We start from the raw sequence: 24,476 nt of genomic DNA on the forward strand, positions 1-24,476 counted from the left end.
AGGGGGGATTGTCTAACAGTTAATAAATCACATCTGGAAATAATACGATGCATGGACATTCATGATTGGGAACATGGGCTCTTCAAATGTGTTACATGTACCCATCACCCTTTCTGAGTCAATTGTGATTCAAGCCCTGTCTAGCTAACCTCCTCTCCCCTACCCCATCCCTGTGTACACATACACCAGCTTTGGGCACATCATCAACATCATCATCATCATGTCTCCCATCCCCTGATGGCTGCACATCGGCATCGGGGGGCAGTGGCACATTCCTGCAACAGCAGCTGTTGTGCAGCATGCACATGTTAGGACTTGTTTGCAGATGTTTCAAGGTGCATATGTCAATGCCCCTCTCGTACAGTATAGGCACCAATAGCGTGCCATCAACAGTCCAAATGCCCTCTCAACACATATGTGAACGTCCCTATGCAATGTCGTATGCAGGCTCAGCTGGAGTGTGTGGATGACACACAGGGGTCATGATCCATGTGTGCTTGGGACCTCATGATTCACCTGCAGGTGTGGGAATCCAGGTAAGAGGACAAGTTTGGTTCAGTGGGTGCACAGGGCTCAGTGATCAGTGACGTCGGAAGCAGGATCACGTTTGCGTTGATAAGGTCCTGCTATCACATTGCTTTGTTGCCATGCACACTGCGTCTTGCAGGGCATGCATCATCTGAGGTCGACATGCAGCTGTGTTACGATGTATGTGTGAGTCTTCATTTTATTGCACTCATGTGGTACATGTGTACTACTTGTCATTTGGTCAATTCCATTGTGGTGTGTGGTGCGCTACGGGCAGCATTGGATCAATGGACTACTTACTGTAAGCACCACACCCATGTCTAGTTGTATCAGGTCCGTCCCTTGTCGCTGGATGAGGGGACACTTGCATCTGCGTGTGCATGTGACTTTTTGTTAGGCCATGTGTCATTGGCATTCCCTTTTGGTGGTGTTGCATTTGCCATTTTGCACTGTTATGTCCACTAACCCTGGCATGGGATGTACATTGTTGTGGTTCAAGCAACTCGTGTGTTGTGTTGTTGTGGATGTATCTACTTTTGTGCCCCATTGCAATGACTGTCGGGTGGCCAGGGTGGGATGACTAAGGTATGACAGGGTGGGGAGCAACAGTGCGTCCAGCACCTGTCCCACCACAGCACTGAGGGTGGACTGGGCCATGGCATGCATCATGGCATCGGTGAGTTGGTAGCTGCCAGTCCCAAGGTGTTGTGGCATGGACTCAAGCTACACGGGCAAGGGCACTGCAGTGCCGATAGTCTTACGGCTGCCTATCTCTGCCTGGATTGTGTCCGGCAACTGTGTGATGGTTGCCATGTCCAGTCAATACTCGGTCAACGGTTGGCCACCAGTCAGGGCACAGGGTGTTGGCCTGACCCTGGGGATGGCTGTCCGCCTTGCTGGTGTTACTCTCCTCCTCCTTCTCTTCATCCCCACCACCCCCGGTGCTCCCAGTTCCCTCTGTGGCTCCATGCGCAGCAGGTAGTTGCCCACGTCGGGGCTCCCGGTTCCAAATGGCAGCATGGTGTTTGGATGTGTGTGTCGTTCATGGGTGAGTCCCTTGTAGGCCTCTGATTGGCATTGGTTTCACCTGGGAACGTTTTGCTGTCTCCTGTGGTCTCTTACCTCCAGCATTTGGCTGGGCGTATTTTCGGTTGATTATCCATTGGCTTTCTGGCGCTAATAGCTCTACGCCGGACTCGTGATAGCTCTTTGATTGCGCGATTGGGTTCCGGCGCTTTAACTGCCGGCGCTATTACGGCCGGCAATACTTGCGCCGGCTGTAATGGCACCAGCGGTATTTGTACTTGTGATCTGGCGGACCCTTAAATGCGGCGGTGATTGCGTTACTGCCGGATTTAAGGCTTACTGCCCAACTTGTGATGAGACCTTCAGAGTTTCTAAATAAGGTGAGGGCAATATCTGATCAATCCCCGAACAGCCAAGAGGTGTAAAGCCAAAGAAACTGGCAACCCTTTGTGGAGATATGGGCAGATTTTTAGCGGTAATGCATTCAGACAGGATTGAAGCAAGACATATTTAAATACTTTGATGTAAACAGAAGGTCAGTAGACACTAAAAGGGAGCTATGGAAAGTGTTCAAGGTGATGATTAGGGGGTGCTGTGCGTCAGTCAGTCATGTCAATGAAACTCCAAAAACCATAACAGATGCGAGGATTCCATTCAAACTAATGTGGAAAGGTGTAGCCCACTCAAAAAACACCCAAGTTGTATCAATCTGGACTGGACAATGTGAAGGCTGAAGGCTCTCCAGAAGTTTGAGACAAGCTTGTCGAGCTCTGAACAACTTATGTGAGGGATACACTTGTGGGCCCAATAACTGGTCTGGTTGGTAAAAATAAATCTCAAGATGGACCTTCTAAAAGGCGCATTCTTTAGGCACAAATGAACAATTGCAAATTCACAAGCGCACATCAATAGAGTGCTCCTGTACTATTAACGATCTCTGAACCGACAGCCCCTCTAAATTGACAAATAACAGAGGTATTAAAGGATAGTTCCGGGACTTTTTTTTTATTGTCCCTACGGGTCGGCCATGTGTTTGTAAGCATAAATCGGTAGATCGTAGGAAACTTTCCTATGGACCTTACCCGACTTTTCGCCCATTATCGCACTCGAAATCAGCCTCCATTTTGTGATAATCCTATCATTCCGCCGCATCGACCTGGCTCACCTGCCTTTGCGGCACTAAATCAAATCCCCCGCCCCTGAGCCTGACATCAGCAGACGCGTACTGCCCATTTCAAGCACGTCTCGTGTCAACAATCGCTGCGCCTCAGCTATTGACGTGTTGCCATGGAAATGGCAGGACGCCTCTTTCCCCAATAAGTATAAACAGACCGTTTCACAACATACAGCAGCAGATTTTCGATTCCATTCCTCTCTCTGTGTTACTTTGAGTATTCTGTGACTCGTTTCAGTGCTCTGGTCAGCTACCTTCGCCGCTTGTAGCCCGTGTGAACACCTGTACCATCTCTGTAAATTATTTTACTATCTTTACCGCACAATGGCCACAATAATGCCGTATATGTACGAGCCCGAGTACACCGAGGAGGAACTACTGGAAAGGCAAGCACGCGAAAACGATGGGGATTCGGACGGCAGTTGGGAGGACCAGTCAACGGATGAAGAGCCTGGACCATGTCGCATGGACGGCGTCTCCACCTGGTGCACGTGCAATCGGTGCGAGCTAATGCCAACTGAGGAGGAGAACTGCTGCTGCCGTGAAAATTCCGGGTGCTTGGCCTACATTTCGGAAAGCGAGCAAAGTCTGCAGGAAGGCGAGCAAAGTCCGCAATGCATCACCGAGCTGCCAGAGTTCAGGGAAGCCTGCCTCTCACGGACAGTGTTGAGGATGATGATGGTGCTTATGCACGAACTTCGTGGCACTGTTCGTCCGCGTAATCCGAGTAACGAGTAAGTATACTCTGTTTGTGATGTTAGTGATGCCACCACTATTTCATGGTCGTCTCCCACATATAAAATTACATTTACATATCATTCGAACGCATGTAAATTGGTTCCATATAGTGCATTTTCTAGACATAATTTTTTTCTAAGAAAAATGACATGTGTTACCTGAATCGACATTGATAAGAAAGTTTGGTCAGTTTAATACAGTTTGCATCTTTTTTTTTCACAGGTGGTACAGGCTGGTGGCCTATCGTTGCTTCACTTGGTGGCTTCACGGGAGGCTCGGACACCGCGTTCGGAGAGTAATACCTGCCTGTGCGGTACTTGCCATTAGACAACATTTCCCCAGTGACAGTGGACAATACCGCGGATTTTCCCTCGATGTGCTGCAACCTCAACTTTACAATGTGTAATGTTTATTATTTATGTTTAACTAAAATCTAAAATAAAGCCCAACATATATTTTAGCAATGGTTGTTTTGATTTTTTAAATGAATCTAGTGTGTCTCCGTTGAATAGCCTTCCAGTGCCTTGTCTTGTCACACCACATGTCTCCGGCCAGCATCCTCCCTCACGCTGGCCGCACACCTTCAATCCACATAACCGTTGAACCCATATATGCAGCAGTCATACATATATTATTTTGTGGGTTGGCATCAAGCGTTGGCAATAAAAAGCTGTTGGATTTTATTGATACAAAACATGGTTATAGGTAAATAATAAATATGGTTGATCATAATAAATCCTCTTTTTGGGCACCGGGTACAGAGATGACCCCCATATATTCTCCTGGGAGGGTGAGGTATTTATAAACTCACCCCCCTGCCTTCCATGTAGTAGATCCTGCAGCCATCCTCTTACATTCAGTTAGATGGCCTCTCCTTGGTGAGGCCCTGCGGCAAACGGGTCTTGTCTGCACGACCACCGCCCCGATCCACCCCCCCGCCCTATCAAAGGCAGTTCGCACCGGGGTACTTGTGCTGGCAAGTGGAGCTGTCAGGGAGCGATAAAGGCCAAGAGGTGCCAAAGACCATGTACACTTCAAAGTGGTCTATAGAGCATGGGTTGTTGTTCCCATGTCTACCTCCAGACCCCGTGTCTCCTGCCAAGCATCCCCCCTCACGCTGGACGGCCCCCTGCAATCCACATAAGTGTGTCTCCATTCACGAGTCTTCCTGTGTCTTGTCTGCACGACCACCGCCCCGATCCACCCCCCGCCCTATCAAAGGCAGTTCGCACCGGGGTACTTGCGCTGCTGGCAAGTGGAGCTGTCAGGGAGCGATAAAGGCCAAGAGGTGCCAAAGACCATGTACACTTCAAAGTGGTCTATAGAGCATGGGTTTGTTGTTCCCATGTCTACCTCCAGACCCCGTGTCTCCTGCCAAGCATCCCCCCTCACGCTGGACGGCCCCCTGCAGACCGCATAATGCCACGACATATACACGTCATTCATTCACAAACACACCCCTGTTTCGAATTCTTTATAACCCACTTCATATTTCTAATGAGAACTTCTTTGCGCTTTGCTAGTCAACCCGTGAAGGTGCTGGTTATCTGCTCTTCGTCTCTGTGAACTTCCGTGACCACTTTGAGCAAACTCGTCAGTTTGCAACCTGTGAACTGCTCCCTGTTCTACGACAAGAAACTACTCTGATCCCTGCATCTAACTGTTTGTTCGTCAAGGTAAGTCCATGTACCATAATCATTTTGCGTCCAATTTTTTAATTTATATCTATTTGCTAGTAGTCATCAAATTGCATCCATGTTTTCTTTTCGTTCACGACAGTACATGCAAGGAACTAGTCACATGTTCTGAGTTTAGTCAAATTACTTTTTCTATTTTTTGAAAGTTATTGAAATACTTATCCGCATGTGAATAACGTGTATAGTTCCAAGAACCAAAACGGACCTTGCATTGAACCTTTTATGTGTCATTTAATGTTTTAACACATTGGTATTCATAGAGAATTGTTGATCTTTACTTTTCAGAACTTTCCATAATGCCTGCCTGTTCCATTGGCGGTTGCCCTTCGAAGACCCATAACAAATCTGAAGATACTATAATGCATGTTTTCCCTAAGCCAATAGATCAGATAAGAGAATGGGTCCGATATTGCGGATATCCAGCCTCTGAGCTAGAAAGTAGAGTCCTTGAAGTCTTTGCGGACAAGAGGGGTGATCGATACCGCATCTGCAGCAGGCACTTTAGCCCAGACATGTACTCCACATCATTGCTAATAAAGAAGAAAACACCGCGAGCGAGGCGAAAATTGCTCTCAACCGCTATTCCCACTCTATTCGTCCACATCCCTCCACTGGTGAGTCAAGTTTACGTATTTGTCTCTCGGCCTTGCGGTAGTGTGTAGCATTAGCTAACAATAATTTCCCCATTTATGTATCCACTCAATATGAAGGCGGAAGATTCTCCATCCGTGTCGTTATTGCAGTCATCAGCCACTTCAAGCGCCTATCGGGTAATCTTACTTAGCTATTCTGACACTGACTTGTTTTAGGCATGTAAATCAATAGTTTTAATTGATCGTGTAATCATTTTACCTAATGGTACACCACAGTACTCGTCCTCTAGTCTTTGTTTTCAGTTATAATTATTGTTATCCAAAATAATGCAAGTACTGTCTTTCAGGGAGATGCTGAGGAGTCCAACGCATTGACGACATCCGTAGATGTCACTCAGATGCTCGAGGTACGTTTCCGGACAGTTCCATCGATGGAGATCATCAGATCTTGCATTCTTGTAGCGTGATTGTTACACACAATGTTTCTTTCGTTTTTAGCCATTGGTATGTCCTTCTGTCGTCGCCCTCCTATGTGTCTTCTTTTTTCAATATTGTGTTCATTACTAATGAAAGTCCTATGTTTCAGGGAGTCGATGGAGCATTAGTCCAAGAAGAAGGGGGAGCATGCAGTTACGGGTCGGCGCAACAGCTTGCAGAAGTGTGCACCGCAGTTACAGCGTCCCTTGATGTTCTTATGCATTTCGAGGTATGGATACTGACAGATCAATCATGCGAGATCAAATGACGTGATTACATCCGCTATACTTCCTTCTTTATTAACGCAAGTACTATGTTTCAGGGAGCTGACGGAGCTTCTTCAACAAGAACATCACCCCTAGTAGTTGATGCAGATCTCTGGGTGGTGACACTTCCAACGATGGAGCAAATCGAATCATATTTAGATATCCATTATTTATTTTAGACAACTGATCATTTGTGCAGGTCTATTTAGATGAGCCGTTGACGCCTGCAGAAAGTTTATGTTCTTTTAAACAAAATAGAAAACCATACTAATGCAATTACTGTGTTTCAGGGAGTTGCTGAAGCGTCATCTTCAATAATATCATCAATGGAAGTCTATGCGGAGCCCGAGGTATGGATCTTGACAGTTCAATCTAACTAGATCAACAATGCGTGAACTATTGTCGTTTGAATGTTCTACACAATGCGTTCATTCGTGTTTTGCTATTGAGATGTACGTATGGGTATTGGTCCCCAAGTACATTTTGTGTTTTCAATATTATTATACATACTAATGAAAGTTCTATGTTTCAGGGAGTCGATGGAGCCTCAGTGAGTGATGGATGTGCTTATCATGAAAATATAGTCGTTGCAGCGCGAGAGGAAGTGGAGACATGCACACACGAGTCGGAGCAACAGCGTCCAGATGTTGAATTTCTAGGCAAGAAAGTTTCAAAGAAAAGAAAGCAAAAGAAGGTTAGTGTCCTGTTCACTATATTATGTTGTCTTTCACTGTCAATAGTTCAATACTGTAAGTTGTGTTTAAACTGAACATCCCTTTTCTAATCTGTCCTCTAGTTGCGAGTGGGTGTAAGAACTAGATCTACACAGACAGTGAAGCGAACGAGAGATGTTGCTTGTCAAACCTTTTGGCAGGGACTTGAGACTGGAGATGCATCGTGCCAATGGGAAGAATATGAAGTGATTGACAACGGAGCTATACCACCACCAGCCATTGATAGTGAATGTCCTCCTGGTAGTTTGGATGCAGTCGGAGATCAATTCACAGAATCCACACCCGCAAAAAATAAGAGCGCGCGAAAGTTGAAGACATTGTTTTTTTCTCCCATCTCCGGACAAGGAACAGATGTTGCAATGGAAGAGAATGAAGTGGACGACAATGAAACACCATCAATATCACTCAGCATAGCGGAAGACGATATCAGAGATTGTACCTTTCATGCGAGTGACATGTCCTCAACGTTACAGGCCGAACCAGCTGGGATGCAGAGTGACAGTATAAGGAAAGAGGCCAAATTCATTGTATTCGATAGCTGTTTGATGGATATTATTATGATGATGAAATGTGGGCATTGGGTTGGTGGGGAAGTATGTGGGGAGCCATTGATTAATGTGACTCGTGCAATTCGAGGCATAGCGGAAGACGATATCAGAGATTGTACCTTTCATGCGAGTGACATGTCCTCAACGTTACAGGCCGAACCAGCTGGGATGCAGAGTGACAGTATAAGGAAAGAGGCCAAATTCATTGTATTCGATAGCTGTTTGATGGATATTATTATGATGATGAAATGTGGGCATTGGGTTGGTGGGGAAGTATGTGGGGAGCCATTGATTAATGTGACTCGTGCAATTCGAGGCACTAACCTTAAAATACATGCCACCTGTACACAATATCATCCGTTCGCATGGTCTGCACAACCCATGCTGGGGCAACTGCCAGCAGGCAATCTACTTTGTGCAGCGGCCGCACTTTTTAGTGGTTCAAGTTTTAAAAAGTTACAGTATTTCTTTCAGTTTGTGGGAATCCATTTCATTGCGAAAAGTCAGTTCTACAAATACCAAACCGATTATCTATTTCCAGCCATCAGCGAAGCTTGGAGAATGGAAAAAATGTCAATGGAAAGTACATTCGCGGGCAAACGCTTCAGGCTAGCCGGTGATGGACAGTGCGACAGCCCAGGATTTTCAGCCAAGTACTGCACCTACCACTTTCAGGACATGGAAAGTAAGAAAATTGTGAGTTCGGTGGTCGTGCAGGTGTCACAAAGTACATCCTCAGTGGCCATGGAGAAAGTTGGCTTTGTAGCATCATTGCAAGAACTACAATCGCGGGGAATGGTGATCGACCTGATAGCCACGGACAGACACGTTTCAATTGCCAAGACAATGAGAGAAGAGTACAAAAATATAAATCACCAATTTGACGTATGGCATCTTGCAAAAACAATCAATAAAAAATTGTCGGCTGCAGGAAAAAAAAAAGATATGCAAGGTATTTCACAGTGGTCCAAGTCAATCAGCAACCATCTTTGGTGGAGCTCAAAAACATGTGAAGGGTCGTTGGAAATTCTACTGGAAAAATGGCGGTCAGTAATGTTGCACTGTAGCAACGTACATCGATGGTCGACAAATGAGCATTTCCACAAATGTGAACATGGCCATTTGTCCACAGAGGAGGCACGGAAGAAGAAGTGGTTGATTCCTTCATCACCCACTCACAAGGCCATTGAAAAGATTGTATTTGATAAAACTATAACAAGAGATTTGAGGGGACTCACGGAATTCTGCCACACAGGAGATTTGGAGGTGTTCCACAATATGTGCCTAAAGTACAGGCCCAAAAGATTGCATTTTGGCATGGAAGGCATGATAAATCGGACTCTTCTAGCGGTCTTGGCACATAACCATAATGTTGGCCGTCAACAAAGTAGGACGACCGGAACTTTAGGGACGCTTCGCTACAATAAGGCCTTCACTAAAAGAAGTAAACAATGGGTGATCAAACCAGTGTTTGAGGATATGCAATATGAGTTTATTGAGAGACTTATCGTAGATGTCCTCGATAGGCACATACATGGAGTGGTGAACGAACCTATGCAGGGGACAACTGCATTGCCACCCAACATTGCCTCTGTTCCATGTCCACCTAAAGCAGAGCTCATTGAGAAATACACATCACGGTTTAAATGATTGTAATTTGATTGTCTGTTCTCTCGAGTCTCCTCATGTTGCAGGCCCATTGCAATTAAACCAAACAGTAATATAAATCATTTTTACAAAAATTATAGAATGTTTCCGTATTACAAACACATGGCCGACCCATAGGGACAATAAAAAAAAAGGCACGCAGACAAGATGCCCTTACACTAACTGGAGCTAACTAGAAATGTGTGCTCGCTCAAAGTGAAGGTCAGCTGCTTTGATGTTTTGCTCGGGTGGCGGAACGGCCCACGACCCAGTATAAGGTTCTATTGTGATTTGACCTTGACAGGCCGGGACCATCCTGAAAGACTAAGAAAAGATAATGAATAAAATTTCAGAAACGAAACGATGAGCCACGTTCATTAGAAGAAGTAACGTCGGCAAAGAAGGAGTGGTGTTTCGGGTCTGCCCTACACAGAGACACAATGGAAAATGCAAATATAATGTAAGTAACTTTTGATGAGTTTATACCGCAATTTCATTACTATACAGTGGCTTTAAAGACGGGTTCAGTTGTACTTGTTCGTTCTATGTGGCATATTGTTTTCTACCGCGCACTATCTTGAGGAGAAACATCTGCTTTTACTGAAGCACCTCAAAACCTTCCTCTTTGCTTCTGCTTTCTCTCTCCCTCTCCCCTGCTACAACTGGTCCACTGTCTGCGACCTCGGTCCTGGGCCCTTCCACTCTCCACCTGCACTGCCTCCCTGTCTCAGTATCCTACAGCCCCCCCTTCCCAGCACTTGTTCTGCACTTACCTTGCACTTGCCACCAGCTGGCCCTATTTATTTATTATTTTATGCTACTTACCTTGTACTCCACTCCCCCCCCTCCCTGCCTCGCCACGCCTTTAAACACTTGTGTACACCCAGTAGCGCTGTCCTCGCTATGATTTTAATAAGGATCTGATGGTGAGACTAATTTCATTTTTTATGTTTTTAGGTACATCATTCACTACTGTCTGTGTCACGAGTACCGGACACCGGCGGACGGCTTCTACAGCCGCCAGTTGCTTCTCCGCGTGAACAACGTTACCACCCTGACCATTTTATGGGACGATCGCCAAGTACAAGTATGCCCTTACTAACGGTTAGATGCAACATACCTACCGTTGTGGTGGCCTAGTGCCTCGTTGTTGGAACAGCCATGCGATTATCAGTGCGACCGAAGAGCTTATTTTTATCGTAAACCAACACCCTGTGTACTGCACACGAACATCGCTTCCCTCAAGACGAACTAATTTGGATCGAGAGCAAAGAAAAATGCAAATCGCTGAATATTCTCTAAACATTTGATGTCCAATAAACGTACTTTGCCAAATGTTCAATCTTGCCGTTTGCTTTTAAACCACGGTTTCACATTCCGAATTGTGGCGCTGTATTGTGAGATGCTCTAAGACCCTGTGTACAGCAAAGGACCATCGCGTTCCTCAATACGAACTTTGAGCAAATAAAAATGCAAATCGCTGAATATTCTCTAAACATTTGATGTCAAATAAATGTACTTTACCACATTTACAATCTTGCGGTTTGATTTCAAAGTACAGTTTCATATTCCGAATTGTGGTGCGCTGTATTGTGAGCTGATCTGTGTTGATTTCCGGGGTCTGTGTGGAGTCGCGTAGAAGACGCCTGGGCGCGTTTGCCTACGCAGCTCAGTCACGTCACGGATAGAGGCGGGGAATATGAATGTTTTGATAAAGTCTGTTTCAGGGGCGGGGGATTTGATTTAGTGCCGCAAAGGCAGGTGAGCCAGGTCGATGCGGCGGAATGATAGGATTATCACAAAATGGAGGCTGATTTCGAGTGCGATAATGGGCGAAAAGTCGGGTAAGGTCCATAGGAAAGTTTCCTACGATCTACCGATTTAAGCTTACAAACACATGGCCGACCCGTAGGGACAATAAAAAAAAAAGTCCCGGAACTATCCTTTAAAAAGCGAAATAATGCTCAATCCCCCTTAAAGACAGGAAAACATTGGTAGGGCAGGCCATGGAGCAGGAAATAAGAGCAATGACATGCCTGTTGAAATATATACTTAGTATCTAGGAATCTTGACCCCCGCCAAAACTAGCTGAAGCATGTAAGGAAGCAGTAGTAGACAGCAGGTTGCCTAAGACAACAAAGCAAGAGGTAATAATGTTTTTGATTAAACTTGGCAAGGACTGATTTAGGTGCACCTCCTATAGGTCACCATCATTACTGAATGTTCCCTCCACATTTGATCAAGTTTTTAGCCTTAAAACCATCAGTCGCTAATCCATACTCCGACACAGGGAGGCTAGACAGATTTTGTGCCAGGCTGTAAACACCATGCAGAATCTTCATAGGGTGATGTAGGCGAAACAAGATCGAAACACGTAAAGAGTGGGGAATATGCCATTGCTTTCTTAGATGTGAAAAGGGAGTTTTAACGTGGCTGCCGATTTGTGTTTCTGGTCCTGGAATCATTCATTTTTGTCTGGGTTTCAAGGAGCTGGACACGCTTTGAGAAAGTAACCGTTTAGCTAGAGTTGCGACTGGCAGCAGAAGCTCTGAAGAACACAGCATGAATAGGGGCATTAGACAGGGTGTCCACTATCTGAATTTTCTTTCGGTTTAGTGGTGGCACCATCATGTAATCAGTTACAATTAGAGCTGGTGGATAAAGGAATAACTTTCACATCCACTAGGGGATTTACACCATAAAAACCTGCACAACCTACCACTCCATCCTCTGCCCTGGTCCACCAGAAGCTATTGTTTTCCATTTTAATAACATAATAACATAAGATACTTTGAGTGCTGTGATTCCTGTGGAGTCATCACTGGCCCCCAGCCTAAGATCTACCCCCATGTGGTCGGGGAAAGGCAGCCGCCACCTGATCCTGATCCCTGGGGGTGCTAACAGAAGGGAGGATAACATGGGAGGAGATCGCCGTCAGGGGGGAGTGGCGACTCCTTTAGGAGAGATGCCATAGTCATCCTCCAGTAAGGATGAGGATTTTCCAATTCCCCATGTACCTGATGGCATGTTGTCATTGTTCAATCCCTCTCATGAAAATTTCCAGAGAAGATGTTGTGACAAGTCTTGTAATCTTGCAAAAAACAGTCTGAATGGAATTAGTTTAAATGGGTTAATACCACTAAGGACTTCAAAGTCCAAATGCCCAAGGTACCTGGACATGGAAGATGGACTCAGAGGTAGTAAAGATTCAAAGTGCAACTAATCTGGATGAGCGGTCTAGTTGCTACAAAGGGAAATACACGAGCGGGGCATTTAAATGGAAAAATGACAGGCAGCTTCGAGGAGAAGGTGGGAATGGCATGGCTGTAGATGTGCAGAGGTTGCTGTGAGCGTAGAAGCAAGCCTAGCTGATGCAAAATGGGAGGCCAGAGGACCGTGCAGAGTGTTCACGGCGGGAAGCAGCATCAGAAGAGGAAAGCCGACTGACAGGAAGACGTGCTCCCATTCAGGCAGACATTATTCTAAAGTGCACTGTGAACAAGAGAAACGCTGGAGCTTCAGAAGGAGCGGTACACTGAAGCACATCCGAAGCGGCCAGGAGTGTGGGTAGACCACTAGAGGTCTTCCGCCTCTGGTAATTAAGCAGAGGAGACGCAGAGTCAATCCAGCGAGTTAGACTAAATGCATAGGTGACCCTGGGGTGCTCCAAAAAAAGGCAGTAGCTATAAAAGACAATTTTCAATACCAAAACAAGAAAGTAACATTACGGCAGGCCGGGAATAATTCCTCTTGTATGGGATACCAACTAGAGAAAATGTATAACTCACATTGCCAACAGCCAGCATGCTTACCAAAGCAGTATATGAGAACCCAGAGCATAATTTTGTGAGATACAAATTGGGGGAAAGCTACAACCCGCATTACACACTGCCAAGCCAAGAGGCTGTACAGAAGCAGCATATGAGAAACAAGGGTGTTAATCCTCTTTTGTGGGATACCAAATAGGGGAAAGCTACAACCCACATTAACCACAGCCAGGAGGCTGTGCAGAAGCCACAACAAAGGAACAAGGGTTTCAGTCCACTTTGCTGGGATATCAAAGTAGAAAGTTTGTAACCCAAATTGTCAAGAGACTATAGGGAAAGAAACTATTGTTCAACTCTCTTCTCATGCGATGTTGGTGTGGAGAGTCTGAGGAACAAACATTGCAACTGTGAACAATTGCAGAAGTAGGAGTTTTATCCGGGCAGGCGAGTAAACCAGGAAAGGGATTTATAGTGGTTAGTCCTGACAGGCGAGTGGAGCAGGAAAGAATGCATGTGAAACATTATATTGGTGGCAAAAGTAGATCAATAATCATTTCTTTACAAACTGTTGCTTTATAAGACTTTGTTTTGCTATCCTGAAATAAGTATTCCATTGGAAGAAAAGTGTGATATGTTGATGATTGCCATAGGTCCTAAAGAGAATATTTTTCTCGAGTCATAAAACTGCTGTTGTGAGAATGGCATTGGACTTGAGAAAATGGATATTGTGGAAGATATTAAAAGGATCTATGTAATTATTGTGATGGCCGAAAAGGCAGACTTTTTTGTTTAACCCTTTACACCACATATACATGCGAGACGCCCCGCATATTAATATTATATTCTATACCCCCCCACATATATATATGTGGTGTAAGAGGGGGGGGTAAAAAAAAAAAGTCAGCATTTTCAGCCATCGCAATTGTCAGGTCGACATTATGGTACGATTCCTTATTAAATACTGTGAAGTGGAAGAAGAGTGCTATGGAAAGACAGTTGCCTTAACCAAAAGGTGAGCAGAAAGAACAAGTATTTTGTTTTTGGAAACAAGTGTTCATGAACATTTCATTAACCAAGGCCACGTCCCATTGGAAGTCGAGCAACATTTTTGTTGGGTTTAACTTTGTTATAATATATGATATGATAGGTTATTTATAATGCTCTTAATACCCAGAGATTTCTAAGCGCGGACCTGGGGATCGAACCTGTGGCGCCCTGTGCCATCTTGCTTCCAAGGCGGGCACATTGCCACTGAGCTATCCTCCCGAGACAGGGTGTTGAAATAGAACTGGTCTTTGAGTATTCCTGCACTGAGCCAGGGGAAAGAAACATAACTCTGGTCCCAAGGAAGGCTATTTGAAATGTATATATTTGAACTTTTGCATTGTGGTATTGAATTGAAGATTGTCAATGTATTCATTGTATTATTTTGTTGTTTATATTTAGTGTGAAGGTCAGATACTTGTGGACACTACATCATCTTTCTTTAGTTTAGTTTGCCAGGTAGGGACATTCTCATTAGGGTAGGGAAAGATAGGAGTTTATGTAACCCTTTATCATTTAATAAAATGGTACATTCTGAGAATATTATACTTTTGTGTCCGCCTCACATTTCTGACCCTTCACAGTACTTATGAGAGTAAAAAACTGTGGTGTTTGGTTGCACGTACACTTATAGATGGTGGGGACTGTATCAAAATCAATGTACTGCCTAGTTGGCAGGTCTTCTAGGGGCACATGCCCCAGTTATAGGTTTTTAGGACATTGACAAATTGCTCATGTAACAGGGTTTAACGCAGCGTCGTACTGTAATTGTATGCAATGAACTTCAACAACTTTATTTCTTAGCTCTCCATTTGATACAAAAATGTGTTTTGATACGTGCAATGAAATATCATGCATATAAAAGAAGAAAAAAAAGCCTGCAATGTAACCAGTAGTCTATAGTTTTTTTTAAGATAGTAGAAATTGAGTCATTATGGGATTATTATACACTTTTCTAAAAGCAGAAGCACGAATTTTGCAAAGCTCAATTTTTATAAAACAAACACTTTGGTATTTGTTTCACTAGCTCTCGGTAGAAAGCATTTGTTTTTACCCATGGAGCAGAGGGGGAAACCACTGAGGAGTGGTGCCCTGCTGCAGAACTGCCCACAATTTTGGAGACACAGATCACAAGGAGATCAGGACCAGTTGGAAGTCAAGTGGCTTTGGTCTCTCTGTCAGGAGAAAATAAATGAACTAAACTAGATTTCCCAAAAACTAGATTTTGACAGTTTAAGATAAGCAGCGCTTACCCCCTTACTAGGTCGAAAGAACAGCAGCATGACCTACCACGGAACCACCGTCAGGGGCCAACAGGCCGACACTGGAAGCCTTCGACACAAACCCGAGAGGCTGTGCCTGCAACCTCTGTGGTACTTGTCATTACTAGTCGAGAGGAGTGTGAATGTTTCCCATGCCATGTCAGATCTTTAGAAGACAAACTCAATTTGCGTTAGACAAACACAAAAAGATGGATACAAATTTAGAATTTGTAGAGAAAGCCCAGTACAAAGAAAAACCTTCTCCAAAGTTCTGACAGACAGCTGCTCATGGATGCACAGACTGGGAACCTGCAATGTCATGAAGCCACCAGCACACTTGCAAATGCTGCGAGACTCGCCAAGAAAAAGCTGGCAGCATCCACAGAGTCTACCATACTTCAAAGACAGCAGCACTGTCTTTTCCCCAAAAGACTTTATCTTCTCAAGTGTTCTTCTCATTATCAGTCAAGCTGCAACTCCTTTGCCTGTGGCCCACACGCATTTGGTACCAAGATCCAACTCAAGACAGCAAACACTGCAAGCTGATCGAAGGCTATTGAGACATCACTTGACAACACCTGCAACATGGCTGCACTTACTGCGACTATGAAGATGCTGACTGCAGCTTCTTAGTTTGCCACCAGCCAGCCCAAGTGGTCCCCCTATCTCTAGGAATGCTTGTAGTGAACTTGTCCACCCAGGCACACTGCAGTCCCAATCATCCTCTGGGAAGCATCATTTTCCCTTTATGCGCTTCCCAGGCTTCAGGAACACCAATAGTCCCAGTATTGTTAATACTATGGGTGTGAGATATGAACATGGGCAAATGGGGTAAAGGAGGGTCAGGTGAAAGGAACCGGGTGTTATACCGGGTTCTCCTCAGATATTCATTCCTAATCCCACAGGGGGGATGCCCACCCATATGATCCTGCTACCGAGTACCACCCCCAGGGGGACTATCTGGTAACGGCCTCACCTTCCTGGCCACATGGGAAGGGGGTTCCCAGTAGGGGAGCCGGGACGACATCCGAAGATTTGTCACAACTGCTAGATAGGATCTCTGGGTGTATCGGGTTTGATTATTAGGAGTGCTGGAAATGGTCCTTTGTGGTCGACAGATGTGTGGCTGAATCATTTGATGCACAAGAAAGGGGCCTTTGGCAAGGGATTCTTCTGGGACCGATGGGTTCTTCAAAGTAGCAGAGTATTTTCTAGTACCTAGAAGGGCCGTTTGGTGCACTGGGAGGTTTCAGTGGGCAAATGCATACTCGAGAGCAGGCGTGCAGAACTGATTTTGACAGAGGGCTGAAAGTACCTTATATGATGGCTATAGTGGGCCGAAAAGTAAATGTGGGTGGGGCGGTAGGCGCGGCGGGCGTGGCATGCCAGGAGGCTTTTTAGACCCCCAATTTTTATTAACACATGGAAAAATACATTTTTGGAGGTGTAACAATTTTTATTTGTATTTCAAACTCAACCAAACACTATGTCCCATGGCCCCCACCCCTCAACTAAACAATATGCCCCATGACACCACCCTTCAAGAAAACACTATGCCCCATGGACCGCCACCCCTCAACCATACACTATGCCCCATGGCTCCCACCCCCAACCAAACACCATGCCCCATGACACCCACCCCTCAAGCAGACACTATGCCCCAACTCAAAAGCATACACCATGCACCCATACAGACCCGACCCTCTCCACCTAACTCAGCACACAAACTCACAAGCATACACCAATACACTATGCACCCATAAAGACCCGAACCCCGCACCCCAGCACACAAACTCGCAAGCATACACCATGCACCCATACAGACACAAACCCCCCACCACAGCACACAAACTCACAAGCATACACCAATACACTCTGCACGCATACAGACCCAAACCCCCATCCCCAACTCAGCATACCAAATCACAAGCATACACCATGCACTCATACAAACCCGAACCCCCCCAACTCAGCACACAACACCAATACACTATGCACCCATACAGACCCGAACCCCCTTCACCCCCAACTCAGCACACAAACTCACAAGCATACACCATGTACCCATACAGACCCCCACCTCCCACATCTCAACATACACTGCAGACATACAAACACCCATACAGACCCGACACACCCCCCACCCCCAGCTCAACATACACTGCAAACATACAAACACCCATACAGACCCGACACACCCCCCGCCCCCGCATCTCAAAAACAAAAAACACAGTCAGGACAGACCTGAGCCACACACACAAATATACAGAGGCGCCCCCCACCCCTCACTTACCAGACGTGCTGGAACGCTAGCAAGGCTTCTGGCACTACGGCTGGCATGGGCGTGGCAAGGCTGAAATGCCTTCCGGCATCAAGCCTTACTGGCCACGCCAGCCGTAGTGCTGGAACTCCATTGGTGCAGCATACACGCACTACATGGCTCGTATGAGCGACATGGTGCGTGTGCACTCAACCAATGAGGACCAGTGTTTTGTCCGGCCTGGAAGACAACAAAGGCTTTCCTAATGGAGGGCGGCCGATGCTGCTTGCGGGCCGCCCGCCATTAGGAAAGTCTTTGTCCTCGCGGGCCGGACAAAATGGCATGGCAGGCCGTAACTGGCCTGCCGGCCGTAAGTTGTGTACCCGTGCTCTAGAGGATCTACATTTGTGCTCCTGGTCACAGGTTCAAATCCTGGCTGGCCCACTCGGCCCTTCATCCTTCTGAAGTTGAGTTGGTTAACCATATACATCCACTAGTAGTCTAGCACCAAGATACCCACCCCTGGTGAAGGGTATGCTCTACAAATACACAACATAAGTTACACAAGAACATTTAACAGCAACACTTGCGTGCCCTAGCAGTGAAACAAACGGATAAACAGCACTGTATATGGAAACAAACAGTCCAACAACAGTTGCACGTTTGTAAAGAGAGTTATGGATTCAAAATGTGAGATAGCTTGAATTAGGACGGCTTGACTGGTACTAGACTAAAGAGAGTGGGAAATCAACGCTTCATTTCGCAAAAGGAAAAGGATATTGCAGAAGTGACACTACATTATGGCAGACTTGAAGGGGGACGTGGACACGTCTTTTCAATAACATCTTTGGTAAGAAGCAAGAAACAACAACAAAAGAAGATTGTTCAAGCGTTAAAATAAAAAAAAATAGAAAGGCCATCTCGTAGGTGACGAAAAAGCAAGAGAAAATTGAGTGGAGTGGGTAGGACTCCCTCAAAAGAACAAAAAGGCGTACTTCATTCGATAGTCTCGCAAGAGATGTTTTTGAGGAAGGTGGCTTCACCAGGAACCCTTTTAAAGATGGGATTCTCATAAAAAGGCAGTCATAATCTGTGCACTCAGCCCATCTAGAGTCCCTGCAAGCTTTCTTCAGGTCCCTGCTCACATCATAGCAGGTCATTCTACTGTGTGCAGACTAGCCCTATAAGTGAGCACGCTGGAGACCCCCATGGATTATGGCTCCCAGAGCTGCCATATTGCTTCCTTCAGTAGCTTGTTTTAACAATTACAATGTATTGCTTATAAAAAGAAGAAAAACAAACGTTATTCTAACAGCAGTTCTGCCCATTCTGTGGCTTAATTCTAGCAGCTCAATTGGTCAACATTACTAGCCAATCCCAATCGCTCAGACCACCAAATAAAATGTATTTTGTTGCAAAATATTTTAAGGTTTGGGGAGAATATGCTGCCAAATCTCAGCTCCCAACAAGCGTTTTGTTGAATGTATACTTTGGCTGTCTCCAGAACCATTGCCAGAACTGCCATGGACAGGTGCAAGCACCAGGTCAAAGGCATCGCCTGACATTAGAGACTGCAAGGCGGGCCACAGACACAATGGAAACAAAGAATCAACATAATAAGGATCCCTCAACCCACCTTTAAACCATGCGAGTTAAATTATTTCGGTACTAAGTGAAAACACAGTTTTCACTAGAACGAAAACAAAAAAGATCGATTTAGAAAGACCGCTCTGTGACCGGACCGAGTGGTCTTTCTAAATGGAACCGTCAGCCCCTGCCACACACGAGTGCGCGCAGGGGTTTACAGGCACGGAAAGACACAGAGGAGTCATTGCGGGCATGTCAGGGGGGAGAGGAAGAGAGAGAGCGAGAGAGAGCGAGAGAAAGAAAGAGAGAAAGAGAGAGAAAGAGAGAGAAAGAGAGAGAAAGAGAGAGAAAGAGAGAGAAGAAGAAAGAGAGAGAAAGAGAGAAAGAGAGAAAGAGCGAGAGAAAGAGAAAGAGAGAAAGAGAGAAAGAGAGAAGTGTGTGTGTGTGTGTGTACTCGGTGTGTTGTGCCGGGAGAGGGGTGGGGAAAGGAGAGGTTTAGGGGGTAACACCCCCATCCCTCTGTTTTACATAACAACCAGCGGTAGAGGGATCACCTTGGGGGGCGGGAGCATTTCATATCTCAGCATTTTAAAGCAGACACAAAAACGGCCACAAAAAGCAAAATCCGTTTTTTTGAGTTCTGTTTTTAAAATGCAAAAATATGACATAGAACCATGATTTCTTACCTCAGCACAAGCATGCACACCCATCTTTGGATTTGTCTGTGTAAGAAGCTGTTTAAGGTTTAAGTGCATACGCAAACATCAACCAAACTGGGTAGACCATTCTTAGTGCGGATAAGAAGTGGTGTGATCACTACTTTTACGTAGGAGGCTAAAAGTCAGGAGGCCTAACCACAAACAGTGGCACGTGAAACTAATCCATTCATAGTCAAACCTTCCCGTTCAACAGAACCATTTACAACTAGCTCCTGTAAAGCCCTTGGGTCCAGGTGGGTAAATGCCGAGGGTTTTAGTTTGACTTTGGGTCTTGTGGGGAAAAAACGAATTAGTTAAAAAAATATAAAAAGAACAGGCAATACTATTTCTAATGCTGCAAGAGGAGTGTTTCTGTCGTTGTTTGTTCTTAAAAATAAACAAGCCCTGCCACTAGGGTCCAGTCCTTCACAGCAAAAACGTAGATCTAGTTTTACAAGTAATGCCACGTTACGTTAGTGGGATTTATATGAAACACTGCTGTCATTCATTGGCATGCGCCCCAGGAACTCTGGCGGGTATGCCGGGGAGCAGGGTGGGTTGGGTTAATAGAGATGAAATATGCAGGATTGCTTTGCTGTTGTGTTGATGAGTGCGGAGCGGAAGAACCCTGAACTCGGAGTGCCAGTATGTTTCTAGGTGTTCTGCCGATCACAGCGAGTCCAGCGGCATCCCTGTGTGCCATGGTCTTAGGATGCTGTGGTATGCAAGTTGGAGAGGCAGTGCTTAATCTGTGGGGTTGTTTGCTAGGGCTCAGCCACGGTACTTATTTCTGAGCCCCGGCACTTTTTGTCTCAGACTCACATTGGTGATAGTCAGTGCATCCATCATCCGCAACGAGCAGGTGCGAGCTGTAGTGGAACCCCAAATAAGTTGACACGGAGGGTGCAGCTATGGGCGGTGGCAGCAGTGGTGGGGAACTGCCCACCCGCAGTGTCACAGGAGTGCTAGAAAATATTGGGGCCCTGGCACTTTTGTTTTACAAATCAAGCACTGTGCAGAGGTTTGGGGCCTAATTCACAGAAGAATTTTATAATGGCAAAACCCCATTGGAAAATGCTCTGTAAATTAGGCCCTTATAGTGTTCTGATATTTGACGTCTGTTCTTTTGAAGATTGTACCCAGATCCATAGAAATTGGAAACAATCAAAAAAGAAATTCTAGCATCAGGCAATTTAAAAAGGATATGAATACCATTCCAGACGGATACACCATCTCTAGACAAGACAGAGATGAATCCCGAGGTGGATGAATTGCCATCATATCTAGAGAGCTTAGCAATGAGTTCCCTACCAAACTCTGCAATCATGTGAAATCCTCACTGTAAAACTCTCACTAAACAGCTCTCAATCACTCACCATGCATCTAATTTACAGACCTCCTGGGCCCCATGGGACATTTCAGGAAGACTTGCATAGCACAATCGCCAACAATCTCAAACCTACCTCCCAACTACTGTTGCTAGGTGACTTTAACTTAGGATTTAACGATCCAGCACACAAGCATGCTTTAGTAATAGCTAATACCCTTAATGCACTTGGCCTGTCGCAAAAAGTTAACGAAACCACACATATAAAGGGTAGAACTCTAGACTGGATTGCCGACTACAACTGCACCGGTACTATTACCGCCATTACGCCTCAACTCTGGACTGACCATTCTCTTGTGTCCTTCACTCTATCAACTACCAGACCCGAACAAATGCCCATACACATGGCTACAGCCTGCTGTACTAGAAATAAAAAGAACATTACCGTGGACAAAGTGATTCCTGCCATCCTCCCCACCCTTAACGCACTGCCTGATAATCTTGACCCGAGTACCCTGGTGCATGAATATTACAAAATCATGCTCACCACATTGGATATAATTGCTCCACTCAAATTAAGAACAAGTAAAGCTAAAGCCCACCTTAACAATTGGTTCACCCCACAACTAAAGGACCTACGTGTACTGAAGAGAAAGTGTGAAACTGTCTGGAGATTAGGTCCCTCCATGGAGAACAAAAATAAACGTACAACTACCTCTGCACATTATTAAAATGAAGTCTGCCTGGCAAAACGAACTCCTACAACGAACGTATTGCCAAATCCAACTCAAGCATGAAGGAATTATTTACCATTTTAAAAGAACTTGAGTCCCCGATCTCTAGACCTGACATATGCAATAAAAACAAGATCTGGTGCTCAGATATCCAACATGCATTAGCTAACAAAATAAACACTCTCCAAAATAAAATAAAACTAAAGAAAGACTCTCTAAATTTACCACATTCCCCTAATACCCATCCACCCAGTGATTTACCTACTCTACAGACTAATAGATTCCGCTTTACCAAAACATCTGTTAGAGATAGAATAGTTTTTTCTATCCCTTAAGCCATCCGCCCAGCACAGATTATAAAAGATGCTGCAAGAGACCTTTCCCCATTTTTCTCTAAATTGATTAATGCCTAATTCTCCTCCGGCTCTATCCAGCCAATTTAAAACAATCCTGGATCTTCCCACTCCTAAAGAAGCAAACCTTAGATCCACTTATTGCTACCAACTATCGTCCCATCACGACAGTACCATTTTTACTCAAAATTCTCGATAAAGTCGCCTATACACAGATTCAGAAGTACCTTGAGCTGCATAAACCTTTAGGGGTCAGACAGTCTGGCTTCCGCCCGCTACACGGGACAGAAACTACCTTGATCGACTTGAAAACACAGATGGACGAGCTGAGAGATGAAGGGAAAACAGCATTGCTTCTGCTACTTGATCCCTCAGCTGCATTTGACCTGGTGGATCATAAGGTCCTCTGCAGGCACCTGGACTCAGCAGCCCACTTTTCCACAGAAGCCATCAAATGGATAGAATCCTTCCTGAGCGAGAGAACTATGAGGGTGTTCTCCCCATCGGCAGCTGCCGACCCCACCCGGATCCTGTGTGGGATGCCTCAGGGCTCCTGCGTTTCCCCCTCTCTGTACAACATATTCACCAAACCCTTGTTCGATGATCTAGACCTTCTGGGTATCACCTACACTAATTATGCAGATGATACACAGATTGTCCTCCCGCTTTCTGGAGATCACTGTAAGGACTTGGCGTTGGTGAACAGGGTATATCTCATTATCCAGGCATGGATGGCCACCCACAGTCTATGCCTGAATGATGACAAGACAGAGTTGTTAATCTTAGGTATTCCCTCTAACATCAATAAATAAGGACACAAATACTCCTCATTTACCATCGATTGAAACATCATTAAGGTCTCCAAGGAGGTAAAAACCCTTGGCTTTTACCTTGACTCTACCATGTCCTTTGATAAACAGGTGAAGTCACTGGCCTCTACCACAACCTACACATGCAAGCTTATCAGAGCTGGTAAGCCATTTCTTTCAAGTGACAGTTGCATTATCCTGGCCAGAGCACTAATCCTCTCTAGATTTGATTATTGCAATGCTGTCTACAGTGGTGCAAACAAAGTAATTACCCAGAGGCTACACATTCTGCAAAATAACGATTTTAAGAGCTGCACTGGGTATGAACAAAAGAGTACACATTGCTTCGACAAGACGTCAACACAAGTGGCTCTCCAGCCACAACAAAATACAGCTAAAAATGGCCTTGCTGACCTATAAAGCTTTAAACAACGCTGCCCCTACCTACTTAATAGACAAATTGATGAGAAGAACTTCTAGTAGGCCAACAAGAGCCAACAATACCAACTGCCTTGTGGTACCGAGATTCAGGTTCACTAAGATGGTGGCAACAGCTTCCCTGTAAAGGCTGCCAAACTTTGGAACTCCCTGCCCCACGAGTTGAGAATAGATCAACCTTACCTACACTTTAGAAAGAGGTATATTACACACCTCAACCTGAATGAAGGCTAGACAGACCTTCACTACGGCCTATACAACACTGATACATTTAGTTGCCGCTCCATTTCATTGTAAATAATTTCTAGAATTGTTTTGTATAGTTTCGAACTGTATATAATCTGTAACTTGAGCATTGATACCCATCTCTTGCCTGTGTGTAACCCTACCTGTACCATTATGTTGTGAAATTGTGAACCATTTGAAACTTTGTAGGCCTTGCATCTTCTTATTGCTGTGCCCTGCTACCTACGGGTTTGGTGCATATTACAAATAAATAAACAAACAAACAAATGTATATTGGGAGTCCTGCAGTCACCCACTACCAGTGGCCTTTTTTGTGATGGGAAAGGACTCAAGAAGAGGATGGGAAAAGGTGTAATTGGTAAAGCCAAAATCATATGCAAAGGAAGGTATTCTGCATCCTTCAGTACCTTACTCACACCTGAGCTCTTGGATCTACCTCCAAGAGCTTTCGGGGAGGTCTAAAGCTCGATTTAGCCCAATGGGCAGCATTCAAATGAGAACAAGACCAGGGCAGCATCTTAAC

The 24,476-nt window shown here is 45.2% G+C and overlaps 1 protein-coding gene across 1 annotated transcript in view; it reads right to left on the reverse strand.

The window, feature by feature from the left end:
- Positions 1-24,476, reverse strand: part of CTSF (cathepsin F) — a 245,604-nt gene that overhangs the window by 141,472 nt on the left and 79,656 nt on the right. The window lies entirely within an intron of this gene.

Source organism: Ambystoma mexicanum, chromosome 2p (assembly GCF_040938575.1).
Source record: "Ambystoma mexicanum isolate Mex_15411 chromosome 2p, UKY_AmexF1_1, whole genome shotgun sequence".
NCBI classification, from domain to species: domain Eukaryota; kingdom Metazoa; phylum Chordata; class Amphibia; order Caudata; family Ambystomatidae; genus Ambystoma; species Ambystoma mexicanum.